This window comes from Salvelinus sp. IW2-2015, linkage group LG4q.1:29, assembly GCF_002910315.2.
Source record: "Salvelinus sp. IW2-2015 linkage group LG4q.1:29, ASM291031v2, whole genome shotgun sequence".
NCBI classification, from domain to species: Eukaryota; Metazoa; Chordata; class Actinopteri; order Salmoniformes; family Salmonidae; genus Salvelinus; species Salvelinus sp. IW2-2015.
This window is the reverse complement of record NC_036842.1, coordinates 78,373,877-78,398,515: the sequence shown is the minus strand read 5'-3', so window position 1 is coordinate 78,398,515 and position 24,639 is coordinate 78,373,877. Positions and strand designations below refer to the sequence as shown.

The 24,639-nt window shown below is 41.9% G+C and overlaps 1 pseudogene; it reads left to right on the top strand.

The window, feature by feature from the left end:
* LOC111961023 (pyruvate dehydrogenase protein X component, mitochondrial-like) overlaps window positions 1–22,929 on the top strand; it is a 73,038-nt pseudogene extending 50,109 nt beyond the window's left edge.
* The last annotated feature ends 1,710 nt before the right edge of the window (window positions 22,930–24,639 follow it).

Sequence of the window (24,639 nt, the reverse complement as noted above, 5' to 3'; positions counted from 1 at the left end):
GATTCTACTCTTTTTGGCCATTTTCTGGTGTTTTGTGGTGGAAAACGGAGTGGGTCGATCACAAAACGCCAAACCCTGTTATCCATACAGTGTCTTCAGAAAGTACTCACACCCCTTTACTTTTTCCACATTTTGTTGTGTTACAGCCTGAATTTCAATTTGATTAAATTTAGATTTTTTTTTACTGGCCTACCCATTAATGCCCCATAATGTCAAACTGGAATTATGTTTTTAGAAATGTTTACAAATTAATAAAAAATGTAAAGCTGAAATGTCTCGAGTCAACAAGTATTCAACCCCTTTTTTATGGCAAGCCTAAATAAGTTCAGGAGTAAAAATGTGCTTAACAAGTCTAATAATAAGTTGTCTGGACTCACTCTGTGCTCAATAACAGTGTTGAACATGATTTTTTAACAACTACCTCATCTCTGTACCCCACACATACAATTATCTGAAAGGTCCCTCAGTCGAGCAGTGGATTTCAAGCACAGATTCAACCACAAAGACCAAAGAGGTTTTCCAATGCCTCGCAAAGGGCACCTATTGGTAGATGGGTAACAAAAAATCAGATATTGAATATCCCTTTGAGAACGATGAAGTTATTAATTACATTTTGGATGGTGTATCACTACACCCATTCAGTACAAAGATGGCGTCCTTCCTAACTCAGTTTCCGGAGAGGAAGGAAACTGCTCAGGTATTTTACCATGAGGCCAATGGTGACTTTAAAACAGTTACAGAGTTTAATGGCTGTGATAGGAGAAAACTGAGGATGGATCAACAACATTGTACTCCACAATACTAACCTAATTGACAGAGTGAAAAGAAGGACGCCTGTACAGAATACAAATATTTTAAATTTTCGTCCTGTTTGCAACAAGGCACTAAAGTAATGCAGCAAAAAAAATGGCTAACAAATTAACTTTATGTCCTGAATACAAAGTGTTATGTTTGGGGCAAATCCAACACACACATCGCTGTTCCACTCTTCATATTTTCAAGCATGGTTGTGGCTGCATCATGTTATAGGTATGCTTGTCATCGGCAAGGATTAGGATGGAGGTTTTTTTAGATGAAAAGAAACCGAATACAGCTAAGCACAGGTTGATCAACAACCAATTTGACAGAGCTTGAAGAATTTTGAAAAGAATAATGGCTCTTAGAGAATAAGGTTGTAAGAGACTTGTATTGGGGATGTTGAATATTTATCTAATCAAGATATATTCGTTTTTATTTGTTTACTATTTTGTACAAACCTTTTTTTTTAAATAAACTTTTTAAAAAAGCCATAAAGATGGCTGCCGACTTTGAACCATGCCAGGTGCCTTTCTGACAAACCACATTAATTATGCTTCAGGAACTCTTGATGAAACTAATGATAATCAGAGTCAGGTTTTGTTTTCACTCAGTGGTTGTGATTGGTCGTTGGATTGATAAAGCTAATAATTTGGAGAGCGATGTGTGGGCGTTGTTGACGTCATTCGTTGCTCATATTTGTTCTTTTGGTTTTTTATTTACCTACATCTCCTAACTTGTTCAGCCTGCCCAGTGTGCCCATGTAATATGCATGCTCTGTTTGTCCGATGAGAGAGTGAATGCATCTGACATCCGATCCTGGCCTCCATTGTGGGGCAGTGTTTGTTTATGATTGGTGAGTGCTTCTCTTCTCACGTCCAATCTCTGTGCTGGTCCTAAGAGTATTTCATAACCGAGAGTTACCACTTTTGCTCTTGACTCCGGTCTGCGGTTGAGATACATTTAGATATTAGTGTTTTCTCCCCCAAAGCCAAGCAGGGTCCATATCAATAGGCCCAGTCACTCAGGGAAGGCCAGAGTTGGATGTTTACGCTGGGATAGAAAGTACATCATGTATGCTTTCCTCAGACCTTCAATAACACAACACAGCTAAATAGCTGCTTAGTGCCTAGCTACCTACCTACATACTGGTGTTTCTGTATTTACTGTCATACTGCATACAGGTGTGTGAGAGCAAAGTGAGGGCAGTTTTTATTTCCATTATGAGTGTTTGCGCACATGGATGTTTGGACTGTAAGGGTGTCAGAGGAGTGGCCCAGTGTTCAGTCTTTTCAAAGCCCATGGTCCCAGATCCACCTTCCATGAGTCATACTGTACTCATAGCCTACATTACTTTGGTCTTGTTCAAATTATATTTACTTTGTATTGATCTGGGTAATAGGTGCAAGTGGTGGTGAATGTGTGGGTCTTTTCTATTTTGCTTCATTTGTTTAGTATATTCTCAACAACCTTGTGCCATTCTTTTCCTCCATAGAGATGACCTGAATCTCCTGAAAAAGTTTCCTGATTCCAAGGCAGCTCCAGTTACGATAGTCCCAGCAATGGCTGTCCCCAGTCCAATGGCCACCCCAGCACTTGCCCAACTCCCACCAGGCAGCAGGCCCATGTATCCCCCTCAATCCATACCTTGCAAGCCTGGAGCACCGGTAAGTACACACACACAGCAAACTGCCCTAGCACTAAACACTCACATTTCTAAATCGAGATCTACACAAAGTGCTCTTGGGCTAGAGCTTGATTTGGGATGGGCAAAGTCTTCTAAGAAAGTGCATGACTGCCGTGCACCTGTATTCAGTGGAAAACATCATGATGTTAGACGAGCGTGTTAACCTTTACTTCATACCCATCCCGGATCCGGGAGCATCCTCATCAAAAAAGATGACTAGCATAGCCTAGCCTAACGGGACAGGGATATCATATAATATAATTTCATGAAATCACAAGTCCAATACAGCAAATGAAAGATAAACATCTTGTGAATCCAGCCATCATTTACGATTTTTAAAATGTTTTACAGCGAAAACACAATATGTATTTATATTAGCTAACCACAATAGCCAAACACACAATGGCATATTTTCACCATGTTTCCACCGCATAGGTAGCCTTCACAAAACCCACAAATAGAGRTAAAATKAATCACTAACCTTGAACAACTTCATCAGATGACAGTCTTATAACATCATGTTATACAATACATTTATGTTTTGTTCGAAAATTTGCATATTTATAGCTACAAATCCTGGWWTTACATTGYAGCCACCATCACAAATAGCACCAAAGCAGCCAGAATAATTACAGAGAGCAACGTGAAATACCTAAATACTCATCATAAAACATTTATGAAAAATACATGGTGTACAGCAAATGAAAGATAAACATCTTGTGAATCCAGCCAATATTTCCGATTTTTTAAGTGTTTTACAGCGAACACAATATATATTTCTATTAGCTCACTACAGTAGCCAAACACACAACGCAATTTAATCCCCGCAAAAATAGTTTGCACAAAACTGACAAAATAGAGATAAAATTAATCACTAACCTTGAACAAATTCATCAGATGACAGTCTTATAACATCAGGTTATACAATACACTTATGTTTTGTTCAAAAATGTGCATATTTAGAGCTACAAATCCTGATTATACATTGTGAATACGTAGCATCGATTCACCAGAATCTCCMGAGATATTTTGGACACTCACCTAATCTGACCAAAGAACTCATCATAAACTTTACATAAAAATACTTGTTGTATGGCAAATGAAAGATACACTGGTTCTTAATGCAACCGCCGTGTTAGRTTTTTAAAAATAACTTTACCATAACAAACAGCTTGCGTTATTGCGAGACAGCGCTCGCCAAAACGGCAGAGAATAGGAATCAACATTTTCCACAGAAATACGAAATAACATCATAAATTGTTCTTACTTTTGCTGAGCTTCCATCAGGATCTTGTACAAGGAGTCCTTGGTCCAGAATAAATTGTTGTTTGGTTTTAGAATGTCCTTTTCTTCTGTCGAATTCGCGCCACAATGCTAGCCAATGTTGATGACGTTCCCATTTTCTCTCGACGCAAAGAACGGAAAACTCCAAAAGTCCCAATAAACGTTGAATAATCTGATAAAACTCGGTTGAAAAAACATACTTTACGATGTTATTATCACATGTATCAAATAAAATCAGAGCCGGAGATATTCGCCGTGTAAACCGAACGCTTATCAGAAGACAATATCGAGGTGCTTCGCGCGYCTTGGTAGAGAAAGGAAATTCYTGACCTGCCACTCCWAAAGCTCTTGTTCGACCTCAGATCAAGCTAGACACCCCATTCCACCTTCCACTGCCTGTTGACATCTAGTGAAAGGCGTATGAAGTGCATGTATATCGATAAATATAAGCCAGTTGAATAGGCAGGCCCTGAAACAGAGCCCCATTTTCAGAATTTTCACTTCCTGTCTGGAAGTTTGCTGCCAAATGAGTTCTGTTTTACTCACAGATATAATTCAAACAGTTTTAGAAACTTGAGAGTGTTTTCTATCCAATAGTAATAATAATATGCATATTGTATGATCTAGAATAGAGTACGAGGCCGTTTAAATTGGGCACGATTTTTTCCAAAGTGAAAATAGCGCCCCCCTATTGACAAGAAGTTTTTAAGGCCAGGGTTAGAGACGAGTGTGTTTAACTCTTCAAGACTCACTGGTTTGCGAGCAGATAAAGGGAGACAGGGACCACTTCAAGGTTAGTATGACTCACTATGGGCTCCTACCCTCCTTACCCTATACACACACTCTACCTTGCCCTCTCTCAGTGCTGCAATTCACTGAAGATAATCGGCATTACCCACAATTTATCAAGATCTATGATTGGTTGAATTGAGGGCACGTTGTCACAGATTCACATAGAAGGTTCACGTTGATTGATTAACTCCTGACTTCACATGACTCCCTTGCCTGTAAGTGTTGGAGCCTCTTTCTAGCCTTAAGTAACATTTGTATAATGTCATGTGGGGGAGGAACAGCATATTGCAGTAAATAAGTCCCTCAATCAGAAAGCCAAGGTTATGCAAATATTTTCCACGTGCCTATCGGTATTTAAATGGTGTGATTTGTGGCTTTCATGTCCTTAATTTCTTCCTGTTTATTCCTGTTGTGGCACCTCTTTGTAACGGCTGTCATCCTCTTCTTCCTCTGAAGAGGTGTAGCAAGGATCGGACCAATACACAGCGTGGTAGGTGTCCATGTTTTAATAGGGAAAACTGAACATGGACACAAATACAAAAACAATAAACGTGAACAAACCGAAACAGTCCCGTATGGCACAAACACTGACACAGGAAACAATCACCCACAAAATACCCAAAGAACATGGCTGCCTAAATATGGTTCCCAATCAGAGACAACGATAAACACCTGCCTCTAATTGAGAACCAATCTAGGCAACCATAGACTTACATAAACACCTAGAATGAACACAACCCCATAAATCTACAAAAAAAAACCTAGACAGTACAAACACCCTAGACGAGACAAAAACACACAAACCACCCTCGTCACACCCTGACCTAACCAAAATATTTAAAGAAAACAAAGAATACTCAGGTCAGGGCGTGACACTCGTCCCACGTACTGGTAGTAATAAGCATGTTATAGCCGGTGAGATTTGTGAGTAGACAGTTATTTTGTATTCCAGCAGGGTTTGGAAGAAATACTAGGGAATTAACCAAGCACAAACAACTAGGCTTCAGATACAAACAAACATTGTATTACCATTCTGCTCCAGAGTCTATGAATAATCGGTCATAGAAGACATTAGCAGTGTCTTAATAGTCCCCCTAAGCTTAATAGTCCCCCTAAGCCATGTGTTCTGATAGGTTTTCTATGGAACAGATCCTTATCGTTGTTTGCACAAAGGAGAGTTTACTCACAGCCCCTATGATGCCATGCAAAGTGAGCATGAATGCCTATCGCCTTACTCCTCATGCACAGAGAGAGACCTAGCCATCCGATAGACTGACAGACAGAGACCTGGGGCTTTTGGCTGTGCACGGGTTATCCAGACCGAATCATCTGGTCAGTGGAGACAGTGTAGAGAGCTGAAGACATGGACCTCTGACCGGATCCTGACCAACTTCTCTAGCCTCACTGTAATTTGGAATGTGTGCTGTTGACAGCGTTTTCTATGTTCTGGCTGGCACCAAGGTCACAGTGTTAACAGGACACCATGTAAAAATGTATTTATTAACTGACTGATTGATTGATAAAGCCCTTTGGTTTGAGACGTGTACGACGTCTGTAAGCCGTGCAAAACATTGGTGTTGATAGCCATCCCTCCCTCCTTCTCGGCTTAACGAGGGAGTAACCGAATGTCGACGAGAGCACCAGAAACCTCCAACACAGGCGACTGTCTCAACATGTCTGTTAAAAATATAGAGAAACGCATAGAGAGACGATCGGCTTTGGTCTCCTCAGGTTTATCTCGCTCTCTCTATGAAAGTGCCCTTGCTGCTCAGTGACTGCTGGGACTCCAAATGAGACATCAGTATCACTTCGGCTTCCTTTGACAGATGGTGGGTGAGGAGGCAGAAGGGAGGCAGAGAGGCTCCTGGGTCTCTTGATAAGTCATGGTAGTTGTGTCAGGGCGCTGTACATCGCTCAGAGAGAAAAAGCCCACCTCCAGTGTTAAGACAACACTTTAACCTATTTATAAGTAGTATGGTGATGGGGGAATTTGATTTCAATAATCTGATAATGTGAGGGAATAGGATACTGTGGCATGATGACTCACACACACATAGGTTTCTCTGGCCTCTCAGTCTATAACTGCCTAACAACGCAACCTTGACTTTTGCTTTAGTTTTGTTATTTAACATACAGTTGAAGTTGGAAGTTTACATACACTTAGGTTGGAGTCATTAAAACTCGTTTTTCAACCCCTCCACAAATGTCTTGTTAACAAACTATAGTTTTGGCAAGTCGGTTAGGACATCTAATGTGTGCATGACACAAGTAATTTTTCCAACAATTGTTTACAGACCGATTATTTCACTTATAATTCACTGTATCACCATTCCAGTGGGTCAGAAGATTACATACACAAAGTTGACTGTGCCTTTAAACAGCTTGGAAAATTCCAGAAAATTATGTCATGGCTTTAGAAGCTTCTGATAGGCTAATTGACATAATTTGAGTCAATTGGAGGTGTACCTGTGGATGTATTTCAAGGCCTACCTTCAAACTCAGTGCCTMTTTGCTTGACATCTTGGTAAAATCAAAAGAACTCAGCCAAGACCTCAGAAAAAAAATTGTAGACCTCCACAAGTCTGGTTCATCCTTGTGAGCAATTTCCAAATGCCTGAAGGTACCACGTTCATCTGTACAAACAATAGTACGCAAGTATAAACACCATGGGACCACGCAGCCGTCATATCGCTCAGGAAGGAGATGCGTTCTGTCTCCTAGAGATGAACGTACTTTGGTGCAAAAAGTGCAAATCAATCCCAGAACAACAGCAAATGACCTTGTGAAGATGCTGGAGGAAACAGGTACAAAAGTATCTATATCCACAGTAAAACAAGTCTTATATCGACATAACCTGAGAAGCCGCTCAGCAAAGAAGAAGCCACTGCTCCAAAACCTCCACATACACATGGGGACAAAGATCGTACTTTTTGGAGAAATGTCCTCTGGTCTGATGAAACAAAAATAGAACTGTTTGGCCATAATGACCATTGTTATGTTTGCGGGAAAAAGGGGGAGGCTTGCAAGCTGAAGAACACCATCCCAACCGTGAAGCACAGGGGTGGCAGCGTCATGTTGTCGGGGTGCTTTGCTGCAGGAGGGACTGGTGCACTTCACAAAATAGATGGCATCATGAGGAGGAAAAATATGTGGATTTATTGAAGCAACATCTCAAGACATCAGTCAGGAAGTTAAAGCTCGGTCGCAAACGGGTCTTCCAAATGGACAATGACCCCAAGCATACTTCCAAAGTTGTGGCAAAATGGCTTAAGGACAAGAAAGTCAAGGTATTGCAGTGGCCATCTCAACGCCCTGCCCTCTATCCCAATATGGGCAGAACTGAAAAAGCGTGTGCGAGCATGGAGGCCTACAAACCTGACACAGTTACACCAGCTCTGTCAGGAGGAATGGGCCAAAATTCCCCCAACTTATTGTAGAAAGCTTGTCAAAGGCTACCCGAAACGTTTGACCCAAGTTAAACAATTTAAAGGCAATGCTACCAAATACTAATTGAGTGTGTGTAAACTTCTGACCCACTGGGAATGTGATGAAAGAAATAAAAACTGAAATAAATCATTCTCTCTACTATTATTCTGACATTTCACATTCTTAAAATAAAGTGTTGATACTAACTGACCTAAGACAGGGGATTTTTACTAGGATTAAATGTCAGGAATTGTGAAAAACTGAGTTGAAATGTATTTGGCTAAGGTGTATGTAAACTTCCGACTTCAACTGTATTTGTACGTTTATTTGATAGCTTTGTTTTGTTAAGCCTGATTTGATGCCTTTGTTTCGAGTAGTCTAGTGATTATTGGACAATTCTGTATTGTGAAGTAGATAGAAGGCTCCTCCTGTACTCAGACAGAGCCCAGACCCTGGCCAAGCTAGAGCCAGGCCTGTCCAAACACTCCAAGAAGCAGCCTCATAAAGACGACCCAGACTAGTTGGGGTTGGCCATGGTCAGGCACCCAGCCTGCTTTCCATCCCTGCATCTTTATCACTGTAATGCGGATGGAAAGATCCTGTTAAGTTTCATGACTTTGTTGAGTACTAAATGTTGCATTACTGCAGAAGGGGTTACTGAAGGAAAGATTTACACAGTAAATTAGGAAATTACGTCCTGGATTTAGTCATAATGGTTATTTCAGTAATGTTTATAAAAATGGCACATTTCCTCCTTGTCTTGTTTCCCATATTGTATTTTCAAGACCACTACATTGACTAGTCACAAATAAATGATCCAATATACCACCTTAGAGTTGGTCCCATTTTTAGTTCAGCAACATTGATCACAATCAATCAATCTATCTTTTGTAACTATTTTTTAAATAGCATCGAGAGTACTATAGCTTCAGAGGAAAGTCTAACTTCAGATGAGTGTCTGTAACCTGTAATGGGAGGAAGGGATGGGGGGGTTACATTTCAGGTGAAAGTGAATTTGTCCAGAATGGAGTTATTGTTGGAAGCTGAGTCATAAAGTCATCTAGAAACATAAATCTGCACAGTGACTGACTGACATTCTTCAATTTTCGCCTCTCCTCTCTTTTCCTAGTGTACCTACACAGAGATCACTGCCTCCAACGTGCGGCGTGTCATTGACCAGAGGCTAACGCAGTCCAAGACCACCATCCCCCATGCCTATGCCACCGTCGACTGTGACCTTTGGCCATCTTGCAGCTCCGCAAGGAGATGGCCAAAGGTGAGGCTACAGCGCAACGTAACATAACACAACATAACAGGGCACAACACATAAGAACACTACATAACAGAACACAACACATCAGACCACTTCATAACAGAACAGAACACATCAGAACACAACACATCAGAACACAACACATCAGAAGACAATACATCATAACACAGCATAAGTCAGCATAACAGAACACAACACATTTTACTGTAAACTGTAACTGAAATTACACTAAATACAACACATCAGAACAGAACACAATACAACACATCAGAACAGAACACAATACAACACATCAGAACACTACACAACATAACACATCAGAACACTACATAACAGAAGACAATACAACACTTCAGAACACAATACAACACATCGGGACACAGCATAACAGAACACAACACATCATAACATAACAGAACACAATACAACACATCAGAACACAATATAACACATCAGAACACAACACAACACATCAGAACAGAACACTACATAACAGAACACAACAGGGCACAGCACAACAAAAAGCTGGTCAAATATGAAGGCTGGCTGTGTTCAAGTACACAGTAGCACTACATGATACAACCCAGCTGAACACTCATGAGACCTATGCTAGCACTATAAGACCTGGATGGGATTTAGCTCGTAGTAGCACAGCATATCGCAATGTAGTATATAACACAGTACAGAGCGGTTAGAAGGAAGTGGGGAGGGAGATAGAGAAACTGAATAAGATATGGAGAGAGGAGGGGTAGTTTTTGTTGTTGTGATCGGATGTGAAGTAATTAGGCAGGCCTGGCAGTGTCTAACCCATTCTGTCCTGCCTGTGCTCCTCTCAGTCTCACTTCTCATCCCATCTCTCCAGCAATGAAATTAGCCAAAGCATTTTTCACAACATGTGTTCCATGTCACTTCTGCTGAATGGCTATTCTCAGTGAAGGGTGGTACATGTACTCTCCAAGTAAAGAGAGAGAGGGAACATCGTAAGAATGTCATAACAACCACCCAAAGGTGTTTTTGAAACTTGGACCAGAGCCAGTCCAGAAACCCCTGGAGATGTGAAGGGGTGGCGCAAGGTCCCAAGTTGTTCCTTCTTAGTTTACATGGTCAGGTGAAACTCCTGGTTCTGCTCATGATTCCCATTGAGAGATGAACACAATGCAAAGCCTCCTCATTCCTCATTCTAAACCTGACAGTTAAACCTCACTTTATTTATATTCTCTTCAAGATGACGTTGACAATGCGTTTAATACATTTCCATTTCCTGGGATGATAGAATGAACATATGATTTAGCCTGATTTGATCAACATTCATACAGCTCTTCAGCCCTGTTTCAGCCCTGTGTGTCTGTGCTGCAGAAGAAACAGAGAGAGACTGGCCATCCTAGTCCTATTAGCAGCAGGGTGGTGTGTGTGTTAAGGGATTCTCTTTTCGTCCGGTTGTTTTCCCTGGCTTTCTTTGTTCAGAAGCACAGTGATTTCACGGTTAGCTTGTTAGTCATCCCGCTAAGAGCATTCATAACCGTTTGGCACTACTAGGCGCTCTCATACAGCCCAGTGTTAATGCCATGCCAGGCACTGCCACAACACCATGGGCACTGTATGGAGAGAGCAGAGGGAGAGGTATAGAGGAGAGAAAGAAAGAGAGGGAGGAGAGATGGAGAACAGAGAATTAGAGAGACGGGAGAGAAAGGGCGGAAGGTCAGGGAAGTTGAAGGAGAACAGTAATAGAAAGTTGTGGGTGTTCTCTGAAGGAGTGGTTTTAGTTTTTTGCAGTTTTAATTATTCACACCAAAGAAAAGAAGTGAAAGACAAAACAGTACAAATAAAATAAATAAAAAACGGTGTGCAAGTGAGGTTGGAAGCCCAAAAGGGCTTATATGAAACCACACCACAACTATAAGTACCAAAAAAAAGTATGTGTGGGTTTGTTAAACGGGACATTGTTGTGAGAGAAAGTATGGGTGGGTGGGTGGGTGGTTGAGTTTATATTGTACTGGGTGGGGGAGTGAAGGGTGTTTGTTCATATAGACATTTTATCTACCACCCAGCTGCCCCTCACCCAGTACCCCCTGCCCTGTATGATAACACTGCCCTTTAACAGGAGGAGAGTAGAATGGAAAATAAACTCCACTAGTAACAACAGTAACAGCATAAGGCCTCTCTTGGTCCTAACACACATAATTAGCATGTCTGATTCTCTTACAATCCACATCATCCTATAGCTTGCACACCAGATGTCATCTGCCATGGTTTTTGGAGAAGTTGGTATGGGATACTTTGCTTTGGCGAATAAGAAAGTATTTTTTAAACATCCCGCTTTGGGCTGGATGTGTCAATGTGTAGTTTGTACATGCATAACCTGTGAGCAGAATTACTGTCTTACCTCAATTAGCCATGAAATCCCTAGTTTGAAAGCAACTGTCACGCCCTGACCTTAGAGAGCCTTTTTTTTCTCTATTTGGTTAGGTCAGGGTGTGATTTGGGTGGGCATTCTAGTTTTTCTATTTCTTTGTTGACCGGGTCTGGTTCCCAATCAGAGGCAGCTGTCTATCGTTGTCTCTGATTGGAGATCATACTTAGGCAGCCTTTTCCCACCTTTAGTTTGTGGGATCTTGTTTGTGTGTAGTTGCTTTCTGCACTGCATGTAGCTTCACGTTCGGTTGTAGTTTATAGTTTTTTCGTGTTCATCAAAATAAATGATGTACGCTTACCACGCTGCACCTTGGTCTGATTCTTCCGTCAACAAGCGTGACAGCAACTGTATTATTGAAGCGGTGCCATGGGCCAGCTCCCTAGCAATTTGAGTTCTAGCCCATGAACTTCAGCCCCTCACATTTGAGTAACAGCTAGCAAGAGGCCTGCCCAGTGTTATCCAATGAGGTTGGAGTGGATACAGCAGAGAGAGAGAGCATTGACGTAGTGCACATATCTGCACATATGTTACGTAGTGCGCATTTTTCGGGGACCACTTTTGGCTTGAGTGCTACTTTCAGAACCTTGGGCTAAAACATATGCAAAAGTACCGGAGAATCGCTAACACTTACCTGACTAACAGCACCTGAACTATAGATCTGTAGTGTTTGACAACTGTTTTCTCCTTCTTTCCAGCGGAGATCAAAGTGTCCGTCAATGATTTTATCATCAAAGCAGAAGCTGCTACACTCAAGGAGTATGAACTAGCCTGCCAGTTTCAAACAATGTTCATTTTCAAAAATGATATGTTTGATATGCAGTGCATTCGGAAAGTTTTCAGACCCGTTGAATTTTTCCACAATTTGTTGTTTGCCTTATTCTAAAATGGATTGAAATGTTTTTTGTCCTCAATCTGCACACAATACCCCATAATGACAAAAATATACTGTTTTTTAGAAAATGTTGGAAAGTTATAAAAAATAAATATTTCATTTACTTAAGTATTCAGACTATTTTGAAGCACATTTGACAGTGATTACAGCCTCAATTATTCTTGGGTATGACATTACAAGCTTGGCACACCTGTATTTGGGGGGTTTCTCCCATTCTTCTCTACAGATCCTCCAAAGCTCTGTCAGGTTGGATGGGGAGCGTAGCTGCACAGCTATTTTCAGGTCTCTCCAGAGATCTTCAATCGGATTCATGTCCGGGCTCTGGCTGGGCCTCTCAAGGACATTCAGAGACTTGTCCCGAAGCCACTACTGCATTGTCTTGGCTGTGTGCTTCGTGTCGTTTTCCTGTTGGAAGATGAACCTTCGCCCCCAGTCTGAGGTCCTGGGCGCTCTGGACCAGGTTTTCATCAAGGATCTCTCTGTACTTTGCTACGTTCATCTTTCCCTCGATCCTGACTAGTCTCCCAGTCCCTGAAAAAAAAACACAGCATGATGCTGACACCACCATGCTTCACCATTGGGATGGTGCCAGGTAGAGGTCGACTGATTATGATTTTTCTACGCCGATACTGATACCGATTATTGGAGGACCAAAAAAAGCCGATACCGATTAATCGGACGATTATTTATTTATTTTTTGTAATAATGACAATTACAACAATACTGAATGAACACTTATTTTAACTTAATGTAATACATCAATAAAATCAATTTAGCCTCAAATAAATAATGAAACATGTTCAATTTGGTTTAAATAATGCAAAAACAAAGTGTTGGAGAAGAAAGTAAAAGTGCAATATGTGTCATGTAAGAAAGCTAACGTTTAAGTTCCTTGCTCAGAACATGAGGACATATGAAAGCTGGTGGTTCCTTTTAACATGAGTCTTCCATATTCCCAGGTAAGAAGTTTTAGGTTGTAGTTATTATAGGAATTATAGGACTATTTCTCTCTATACGATTTGTATTTCATATACCTTTGCCTATTGGATGTTCTTATAGGCACTTTAGTATTGCCAGTGTAACAGTATAGCTTCCATCCCTCTCCTCGCTGCTACCTGGGCTCGAACCAGGAACACATCGACAACAGCCACCCTCGAAGCAGCGTTATCCATGCAGAGCAAGGGGAACAACTACTCCAAGTCTCAGAGCGAGTGACGTTTGAAACGCTATTAGCGCGCACCCCGCTAACTAGCTAGCCATTTCACATCGGTTACACCAGCCTAATCTCGGGAGTTGATAGGCTTGAAGTCATAAACAACGCAATGCTTGAAGGATTGCGAAGAGCTGCTGGCAAAACGCACGAAAGTGCTGTTTGAATGAATGCTTACGAGCCTGCTAGTGTCTACCATCGCTCAGTCGGACTGCTCTGCTCTTAAATCATAGACTTAATTATAACATAATAACACACAGAAATACGAGCCTTAGGTCATTAATATGGTCGAATCCGGAAACTATCATCTCGAAAACAAAACGTTTATTCTTTCAGTGAAATACGGAACCGTTCCGTATTTTATCTAACGGGTGGCATCCATAAGTCTAAATATTCCTGTTACATTGCACAACCTTCAATGTTATGTCATAATTACGTAAAATTCTGGCAAATTAGTTCGCAATGAGCCAGGCGGCCCAAACTGTTGCATATACCCTGACTCTGCGTGCAATGAACGCAAGAGAAGTGACACAATTTCAACTGTTTAATAATGCCTGCTAACCTGGATTTCTTTTAGCTAAATATGCAGGTTTAAAAATATATACTTCTGTGTATTGATTTTAAGAAAGGCATTGATGTTTAAATAAATAATAATAAATAAATAAATCGGCTAAATCGGCGTCCTAAATTACCAATTTCCGATTGTTATTAAAACTTGTAATTGGCCCTGATTAATCGGTCATTACGATTAATCGGTCGACCTCTAGTTCCAGGTTTCCTCCAGACGTGATGCTTGGCTTTCAGGCCAAAGACTCCAATCTTGGTTTCTTTAGACCAAAGAATCTTGTTTCTCATGGTGTGAAAGTTTTAGGTGACTTTTGCGGGCTATCATGTGCCTTTTACTGAGGACTAGCTTCCGTCTTGCCCCTCTACCATAAAGGCCTGATTGGTGGAGTGCAGCAGAGATGGTTGTCCTTCTGGAAGGTTCTCCCATCTCGACAGAGGAACTCTGGAGCTCTGTGAGAGTGACCATTGGGTTCTTGGTCCCCTCCCTGACCAAGGCCCTTCTCCCCCGAATGCTCAGTTTGGCCAGCGGGCCTTGGTGACCAAGAGTCTTGGTGGTTCCAAACTTCTTCCATTTAAGAATGATGTAGGGAGGCTACTGTGTTCGTGCAGACCTTCAATGCTGCAGAAATGTTTTGGTACCCCTCCCCAGATCTTGGCCTCGTCACAATCCTGTTTCGGAGCTCTACGGACAATTCATTCGACCTCATGGCTTGGTTTTTGCTCTGACATGCACTATCAATTGTGGGACCTTATATTAACAGGTTTGTGCCTTTCCAAATGATGTCCAATCAAATGAATTTACCACAAGTGGACTTCAATCAAGTTGTAGAAACAGGATGATCAATGAAAACAGGATGCACCTGAGCTAATTTGAGTCTCATAGCAAAGGGTCTGAATCCTTTTGTAAATTATTTATGGCGAGGATAGAGAGAGAAAGAAAAAATGCATCCTTGTCTCATCTTAGTAGGGAAATGTCTGTAGATCTTCCTTTCTCTGTGTTTTACCTGGGGCTTTCCTTGATAAATTACAATGCCTTATTCCGTCCATTCTCCTGTAGTTCCTTATGTAGGAAAAAGATAACACATGACACTCTCCCTCCCCCTCTTTCTCCTTCTCTCCTCTTACCCTCTCTGTGAAGACTGGGAATGTAATCACCAAACAAACTCCCTTGGATTCAGCTGGGTGCCTTGGCTAGGATAACCTTTGATTTTCATAATGTGCATTTTGAGTATGAATGTGGCTCCTTTGTGTGACTGACTGTATCTATGGAAACAGAAACAGAAGTGAATAGAAGATGAGACCATCTCTCACCACTTTGTTAGGCCCTGTGGTCCTGCCTTTGGTCAGACCACTGAATCTACTGTAACAGTGGGCCATTCACCTTTCACCCTGACCCTCCCTTACTTCTGTGAAAACATTATCATATCTTATCTCTTATCTTATCAATTGTGGGGATAGGACAGGGTATACCGAAATGCTCTGTCCTGTCTTGTGAAGGCCGTGGATGGAGTGTCATTTAGTCCCTTTTCCTCTTCCATCCCTCCACTCTCTCTTCCCCTCAGTCCTCTTCTCCTCCTCCTTGAATCCCATCTACCAGAATCTGTCCTGACCTCTGACCTTGGCCTTTAGGATCTGCCGGAGGTCAATGTGACCTGGTCGGAGGAGGGCCCCCAGGCGCTGGACTCCAACAGCATCTCCATCGCTGTGGCAACTGAGAAGGGCCTCATTACCCCCATCATCACAAACGCTGCTGACAAGGGAGTGCAGGAGATCTCAGCTAACGCCAAGGTAGGGTGGAACACTACTGATACCTGGGTAGTGTGGAGCTCATAGTTCAGAATCAGGGCCTGTGCTGTTGGAGAAATACATGCCAGTGAGCTGCTAACTTTCCCGGGCGGAGTGGAATAAAATCATGAAATGTTACAGTATCTGAAATGGAACTAGCTGTCTCCATTATTTAGTGGCAGTTACAAAGCACTCAAATTAAAGTTCTATAAAATGAGTGTAGAATGGTAATATCACCAGCAGCCCCTTGGCCTTGAGACTGTGGCTGAATCCCAAATCACCCTCGACCCTCCATTTGCTCATTCACGCGTGCCTCTACAATATCCACATGTCCCAAAGCTGTGGTTGTGAAAATAATGGAGGGTGTAAGGGCTAATTAGACCCTCCAATAGCCATTTTGACATAGTCCACTATGCTGCCGGCTTCAGAGTGAAGTGGTATTCCATAATTCACTGCATAATATTTTAGCTTGCACAATTTTATACACAAAACATTTGCCACCTGTAATTGTTCGTCAGATTGTGAGACTTGACACATGTAACATTGGAAATTAAAATAAAAAACTATTACTGAGGTTTATATCTTGTAAAACGACAGGGGGAATTTTCTCATTTGAATTTCATGCTAATTTTATCATTTAAATGTGGAACATGAATTTCATCATTCAAGTCACGAGTGTGTCCCGAAGTTGATTGGTTTATTTGATCCCTTCGCCAGTATTGAAGTCACCCTCAGAGTTTCGTCAGAAACATTTGACAACGGAGGACCCTCTAATCGAGTTGGTAGGGGCGAGGGGCAGGTTTCAGATTCAGTGTGTAACTGCATTCCTCAGGTGCTTTCTTTGGAAAGCTCAGGCTGGGAATGAGTTGCAGTGTGGGGACTCATTCTGAATCACTCGCTAGGTAAACACATTATCAGGGTTGGTGGTGTTTACATTCCTGGACAGGGACCAGATGTTGTTGTGCTGCAGGGTTAAACCACACCATTATCTGCATAATTTTTTGCAGCTCTTAAATCTGCCACCATTGGGCTTCTCATAATGACTTTGGTGATGATGGTGGATTGCTAAAATAACTTAATCAATTGATTGACACAGTAGATAACCATACTAGTGATGTGGGAGGGGAAATCGATACAGTTACATATAGGCATATTATTTTTGACAATATCGCAATATTATTTTCACGGCTGCTAGTCAGCTGTACCTACACCGAAGCTCACCGTCTTCTTTTTAAATAGTGAGCCAAATTTGTTTTCAGCAACTTAATTTCCATGTTTAATCTAAACTTGTTTTCTCATGACTCGCTTATCCCTCTGCGGCAGTCATATGGTGAGCAATATGTTTGGAACATCGAATCACAATAAAATCACAGTATCGAATCGCAATACATATTTAAATAATTGTGAGAATCGCAATACATATCCTATCGGCACTTAAGTATCGTGACAATATTGTATCGTGAGGTCCCTGTCAATTCCCAGCCCTAAACAATACTGAATCTAGAGGGAGTATACATATATGTCTGTATGATATGTCTGTATGATATGTCTGTATGATATGACATTATAGACACTGTAGTTCTCTCCATCTCAGCAGCCAGCTATGAACTGAGCGTGCCATGATTATGAATAAATAAATGTACAATGCTAGATCATTAAAAGCGATTAATGGAGGGTTATATAGGGGGTGGGTACATAGGCCTCAGCAGCTAGGTACACACACACCAGTGTGCCAGCTTAAGAAATAGAGAAAGTGACAATGTAATTCCAATGTATTCCCTGCAAAGGACAACGTGTGCTACCGATCTGTGGCCTGCCACAACACATTTATTAAACACATACACACTTGCGGTGCCACATACACACACGCACGCACAGTGGTCTCCTGTCCGTGTGTTCCCACCCAGAGTCAGAAGCCTGGTTTGAGTTAGGGCAGAATGTAAACCCCTTATCAGCAGCTAATTGAATACAACATGTGGTCTGGAAGGGGCACAGAGCGCTCAGTGACTACCAAGCCTGAACCCACAAAACACATGATTGCTTTTCCTTTCGATGCTGTTATCGCTAATGTCTCCCCATGTATTCTAATGTGTCTCTGGGTCTTTTGACATACTGTTTTTTTTAGATAAAGGCAGTGTCACCGCAATATCTCTAAAGTAAATTTCTATTTGAATGAGCATGACGTGTATGAGTGTTAGACGTATTATTGCACATCTGCTGCAAATTATTTCCTCCATTTGGGCCAGGGATGTCATGTTGGCCCATAGAAAATAGAATATTAAGAGAGTATCATACATAGGGTTGTATGACATGCTTCAATACATAGGCCTGTGTGTGTACTGTATGTGTTTGTGTATACTTGTGGAGCCTCTGTGTCCCTGTTATATCCGCAGGGTGGGGCGGATCATTAAATATTGTGTGGATAAAGGCCGGGTGGGTGGCGGGTTGAATAAACATAAAAAACAGTACCTTAAAAAAATCCATAAATGTGTCTTTGTTGTTCAATTTATTTATCTATGTTTCTACATTGAGGTTTTTATTTCCTTATTTTAGGCTGGTATTAGTGCATAAGCTTAATTAAGCTTCAGGGCCTACACGCCAATCGCCAAAATAGCCTACACGCCAATCGCCAAATTCTTTTGGTTACGGGTAGAAAAAGTTAACTTCGATCCATGGAGGCAAAAATTATTCAGCAAGAGAAAAACTGAAAAATGTAGAGTTGAAAATAATGAAAAGGGAGGGCAAGAAAAGTAATGTTTGGGAAAGATTTGGTGAATGCTATAAGGGGATGACAGCAGTTTATGTGTGATGATTGTGAAGCGCAATAAAAATTTGACACAATATCGGGACTTCAAATAGGCCTATGGCACATAAAGGAACTGTAGAGTCGCCAATACTGTTCAGATGGGTAAATAGAAACTTAAATCTGGACACTGACTGTAGGTCTATAACCTCTCACATAGCCATAATATTAACTCCTGCAGAATTAAGCATTTCTTGCAGTAAAATGACACAACAAATGTAGGCTACATTTTGACAGGAGTGAAGAAATATGATTTCTTTCTTTCAGCATTTTGAGAGAATGCGAATGCACAGTTAGATTCATAAACGCTGATAGTATTTCAACCACATAAAATATGGATCCAAGCCGATCTAAATTCTGATCAGATACATGTTGGGACATTTTCAAAGCTTTCTACTTCCTTACAACCGGTCAAACTGATGTCATTTGGAAATTTTGCACAGACAATCTTTCCATTTTTTTTCTCCCTGGTTCGTAAACGTCTTTGCTCCGCGAAATAAGCTGATATGGCAGAGAACTTTACCGATGTCAACTAGATGGAAGCATTTTTCTATCGATTTATGACATTCTGGTGAGACAGGGTTTAGTTTGTCTTTTAGGGCAACATATAATAACAGAAGACAAGCTCCATGTACAATATCTAATTATAGAAATAACCTACCAACATTTAGGAAATTATAAACAGAAACATATCTAAATCGGCAAATAAATTCCTGCCACCCCCGGTCCCCAAAAAATTCCGCCGTCTCTGACTGTAGTGTACAGAGCATTTTTCTATATTAGCGAGTTAGGGCCAGGTGCAGGCCTCAGATTTTCACTTTATCGCCTATAGTCGGACGGTTGCGAATGGGTTATTAGCAATTAAAGGCAGTTGTGGGTGAACAAACACCTGACCCGCCTGACTACTAATGTGTGCATGTGAGGAACATATGGATGATTTTCCACCTCACATGCACTGGGATGAGAGTCAATAATCCAGAAAACACACACACACACACCTATATAAAGTGCAACAGTGCAGCCTCCAAGCTCCTTATGTAGCATATTGATTTGTGCTCTGGTAGCATATTGATTCATGTTGACTTTTGAGTGATGGAAGAAAGGGGGGTGTTTAATTGTTTCTAAAGCACCATTACTTTAGAGAACTCGTCTTCTTTCTGCTCACTGAGTCGTGTCAACTCCCTTACTCCAGCTTGCCAAGCCACAGGCGGAGAAAGCCCACTCAGATCAATACAGAGAGTACACACAAGATCAATTTGGCGAAGCAGCAACTTGGACTGACAAACCACTGTATGCAGGAGAGGAAAATATATATCCTACAATAGTGGAATAGGGTAGGGTCTGATGTAGAAGACCCTGGAATTGGAATCAGCGGGGTTAAACATTGATGATGCAGTAGGTCTACATGCATTCAGACAAAGAGGTCAATTTTGTATAAAGAATGTTCATTTGTCATTATTATAGTGCAGTCCCATTCCACCCCATATGGCCTGCTTGGAACCCTCCTAAAGACTAACTTTCAATGATTTTTCTTTAAAAGCAATTGCCTGCACTGTTTTCTCCTGCTCAGCCAATTTGGTTTTCATTTTGTTAATGTCAAAGTGTTGCCTTCGATGGGGTTTGATGAGTTCTGATTAAACTTGGAATATTGTTATTATCAACTATCCTATTGAAATATTGAGTGCTATAGTCTAGGGTCTACGTCAAAAGTTAATGATTATCTGTAGGAGGAATGTATATGGTGGAGGCAATTAAGTTTAGAGTGTATTGAGTAAAGGACCAATCACATGGTTGCAGGCACGGATAAGGGTGGAGAGATGTGGTGTAGTGAAGAAGGGGGTCAAGGTCAGGTCAGGTCACATTAAGGGAAAAGGAACAGTTTATTGCTCGTATCACTTAACCTCCTGCCTAGCAATAAAGATGTAATGTTTAGAGACAAGGAGGAGACTCCACCCAAATTGGAGTATATATACTACCACTGGTGGAAATATGTTTTTGTCTTATGCAACTGCATGACCCAGTGGGTGAATAAACTCGGTTTGAGCTTGATGAAGCGTTCGTGAGTTTTTTACTTTGTTTATTTAGAATGTAACAGGTTCAACACAGTGAGATTGAACTGCACTCTGCTCTAGCTCTGTGTGTGTTGATGCCTGGGTTTATTTAAGCAATGCTAACAGAAGCTCTTGTGTGAAGCATTTGGAGTATGCAGTCTGAACTCTGAGTGAGGGCTGCCTTTGGAGTGTTGACTATGACAAGCTGAAGGGAGGTTATCAGCATGACATTATTTCAACATTATCGTTGAACCATGAGGTCCATACTGTATCACTGAGACGGCTAGAAGCGTGATTGATGGATCTGATTGAACCATCACCACCTCTAGACAGTAGATCATTGATTAGCCTATGGCTCACAGTGGATCCCTGCCTCTGACTACAGTAGACGACTGACTGACTGCTGATCTGTTTTCTCCAGGCACTGGCCCAAAATGCTTGGGATGGGAAGCTGCTTCCTCATGAGTACCAGGGAGGCTCATACAGGTAAACACAACACACCTTATTATCTGGGAGCGAGATAATACTAACCCTCAGTCCTTTACACCTGGAATATTATTTAGATAGATATGCTTTATACAAATGCAGTGTAGACTTGGCTGTGGGATTTCTCTCTTGGCTTGTTAGACGGTGAACTGGTGTTTGACTCAGGTTCTTACTTAGCACTTCAACATAGTCAAATGTTTGAATATGCAGACATACAGGTCTACGGTGTGGGAGCAAGGTGTTCAATAGCCGTATCTGGTTCACCGCTGACAATCTGCAGCGTTTGTACCAGGCGCTAAGTGAATCATTTCTTGAATAGGTCAGTAGGCTACTGGTAGGGAAGCAGTCATTAATGTCCTGCTATTAGAGTTACAACCATCACAGCTAGTCCATATAATATGTAGATTCTACATTATCACATGCAGACATGAAGAGAATATGTGGCCAGACGACAAGAGCCATCAATTATGTGGCCATCCATTCCAGGGGAGGGCGGGCTGTTTTAACTCATTTGAATTAATTGGGTAATTTAGACATAAATGGGGTTTCTGTGTCAGAGGAGGATAATTAATTTCTATAAAGGATGCAAGCTCTTTCTATCTCTTCTTGAAGATGTATGCATGCTTCTTCCCTCCGTTTATCCATCCCTCCATCCCCCAGGTCTGGCTATGTTATTAACCCACACAGGAAATTGCCTGTGGATGTTATTGCTCACTAAACACAGAGATAGGATGGTCTCTCTCTCTCTCTGTGAGTTCACCTCAGGCTGTTGGAAGTGGCACAATGTCTTTATGTGTCTATTGAGGAAATGTCTCCTGGTATCCTCTTTTGTATTCTCCTTAATTCACCTCACACACAGCTTCTTGTGTTTTGAGTGCATGCTGTCTTGACTGAATTAGTAACAGGGAATAGGTAGCAATAAGGCCCCATTATGTCTGGCTGTATCTCCCCTTGGTTAATTGTCTGCATGTTTTCCCTGGCTGAGCCAGACTAATGATGCAATGCCCATTGTCTCCTCTCTCTCTCATTCCCGTCCCTTTGTCTCTCACCACCCTCCTTCATCTTTTTTTCTCTATCTCGCGTTCCCCCACCCCTCCTTCGTTCTCTCTCTCTCTCCTTCCCCTATTTTTCCTCCCAATTCCTCTCACAAATTAAAATTAGCTTTATTGGTACAAATGGTTAAATCTCTGTCTGTCTCCTTCCCTTCCTGTCTCTCCCTGACAGTATTTCTAACCTGGGCATGTTTGGCATCAGTGGGTTCAGTGCGGTGATCAACCCTCCACAGGTGTGTATCCTGGCCGTAGTCACCTCCAGGTCTGTGCTCCGTCTGACCGAGGAGACCGGTGCCCTGAGCACCATCACCCTGTCTAGTGACGGGTACCTAGTGAACGACGAGCTGGCATCATGCTTCCTGGACAAGTTTTGTGCCAACCTGGAGAGGCCGCAGCGCATGTCACTAGCCTGAGATGGCGGGATGGAGAAAGGGAAGGAAGGAGAGAGGGAACACTTCCATCGTGAAACTTAGTGTGTTCTGCAAAGGAGCAGCTGTCTTCTTTTAACTAAATTAACATTGTCGTGGCTAGTTGTGCCATTGGCTTGTACATAGATGTTTTATTTTACCTTTATTTCACAAGGCACGTCAGTTAGGAACAAATTTTTATTTTCAATGACAGCCTAGGAACAGTGGGTAAACTGCCTTATTCCGGGGAAGAACGACAAATGTGTACCTTGTCAGCTCGGGGATTCGATCTTGCAACCTTTTGGTTACTAGTCCAAAGCTCTAACCACTAGGCTACCTGCCGCCCCATAGATACAGCAGATATGACTTTTTATGACCTCTGCTATGTCATGATCATCAATGATAAGGCTTTTTGATGGAGGTGCCAATGCTACGACCCATGTCTCAATGAGTTATTATCCATTCACCTGGACAATGCAAACCGATGCTGATGTATAGACTGTTATGTTTTTGTACATTTCTCTCATCTATTTATTATCGGCCATCGACTGCACTGCGTTTCTCCTGTGTGAATACATTTTTCCTGACAAAGTGAGTGGCACTTTGAAATTTCCCTCAAAATTCTGACTAAAGACTTTGTTGGGATTGCAGGTTCTGTTAGGTCTCCTGAAGGGTTACGAGAGAAAAAAATCCACTGAAATCTCTCAAGATTGTCTATATGATATATTCTAAGTTACTGTATTTAAAATACTGTATTATAACCCCCCCCCCAAGAAAACAGATGTCAAAAATACACATGGACAAAGCAGTAGAAGGGCCTTACTAAAGAGCTCATTGACATTCAATGTGCCACCGTCATAGGATGCCACCTTTCAGTTTGTCAGGTGTCTGCCCTGCTAGAGTTGCCACAGTCAACTGAAAGTGCTGTTATTGTGAAGTAGAAACGTCTAGGAGCAACCACGGCTCAGCCGAGAAGTTGTAAGCCACACAAGTGCACAGAACGGGACCGTGAGTTCTGAAGCATGTTGCACGTCTGTCCTTGGTTGCAACACTCACCATCGAGTTCCAAACTGCGACTGGAAGCAACGTCAGCACAATAACTGTTCGTTGGGAGCTTCATGAAATGGGTTTCCAAGGCCGAGCAGCCGCACACAAGCCTAAGATCACCATGCGCAATGCCAAGCGTCGGCTGGAGTGGTGTAAAGCTTGCTGCCATTGGACTCTGGAGCAGTGGAAATGCGTTCTCTGGAGTGATGAATCACGCTTCACCATCTGGCTGTCCGACGGACCAATCTGGATTTGGTGGATGCCAGGAGACCGCTACTTACCCCAATGCATACTGCCAACTGTAAAGTTTGGTGGAGGAGGAATAATGGTCTGGAGCTGTTTTTCATGGTTCGGGCTAGGTCCCTTAGTTCCAGTGAAGGGAAATGTTAACGCTACAGCATACAATGAATGACATTCTAAACGATTCTGGGCTTCTGACTTTGTGGCAAAGTTGGAAGCCCTGAAGGCCCTGTTTCAGCTTGACAATGTCCCTGTGCACAAAGCGAGGTCCATACAGAAGTGGTTTGTCGAGATCGGTGTAGAAGAACTTGACTGGCTTGCACAGAGCCCTGACCTCAACCGCATCGAACACCTTTGGGATGAATTGGAAAGCCGACTGCGAGCCAGGCCTAATCTCCCAACATCAGTGCCTGACCTCACTAATGCTCT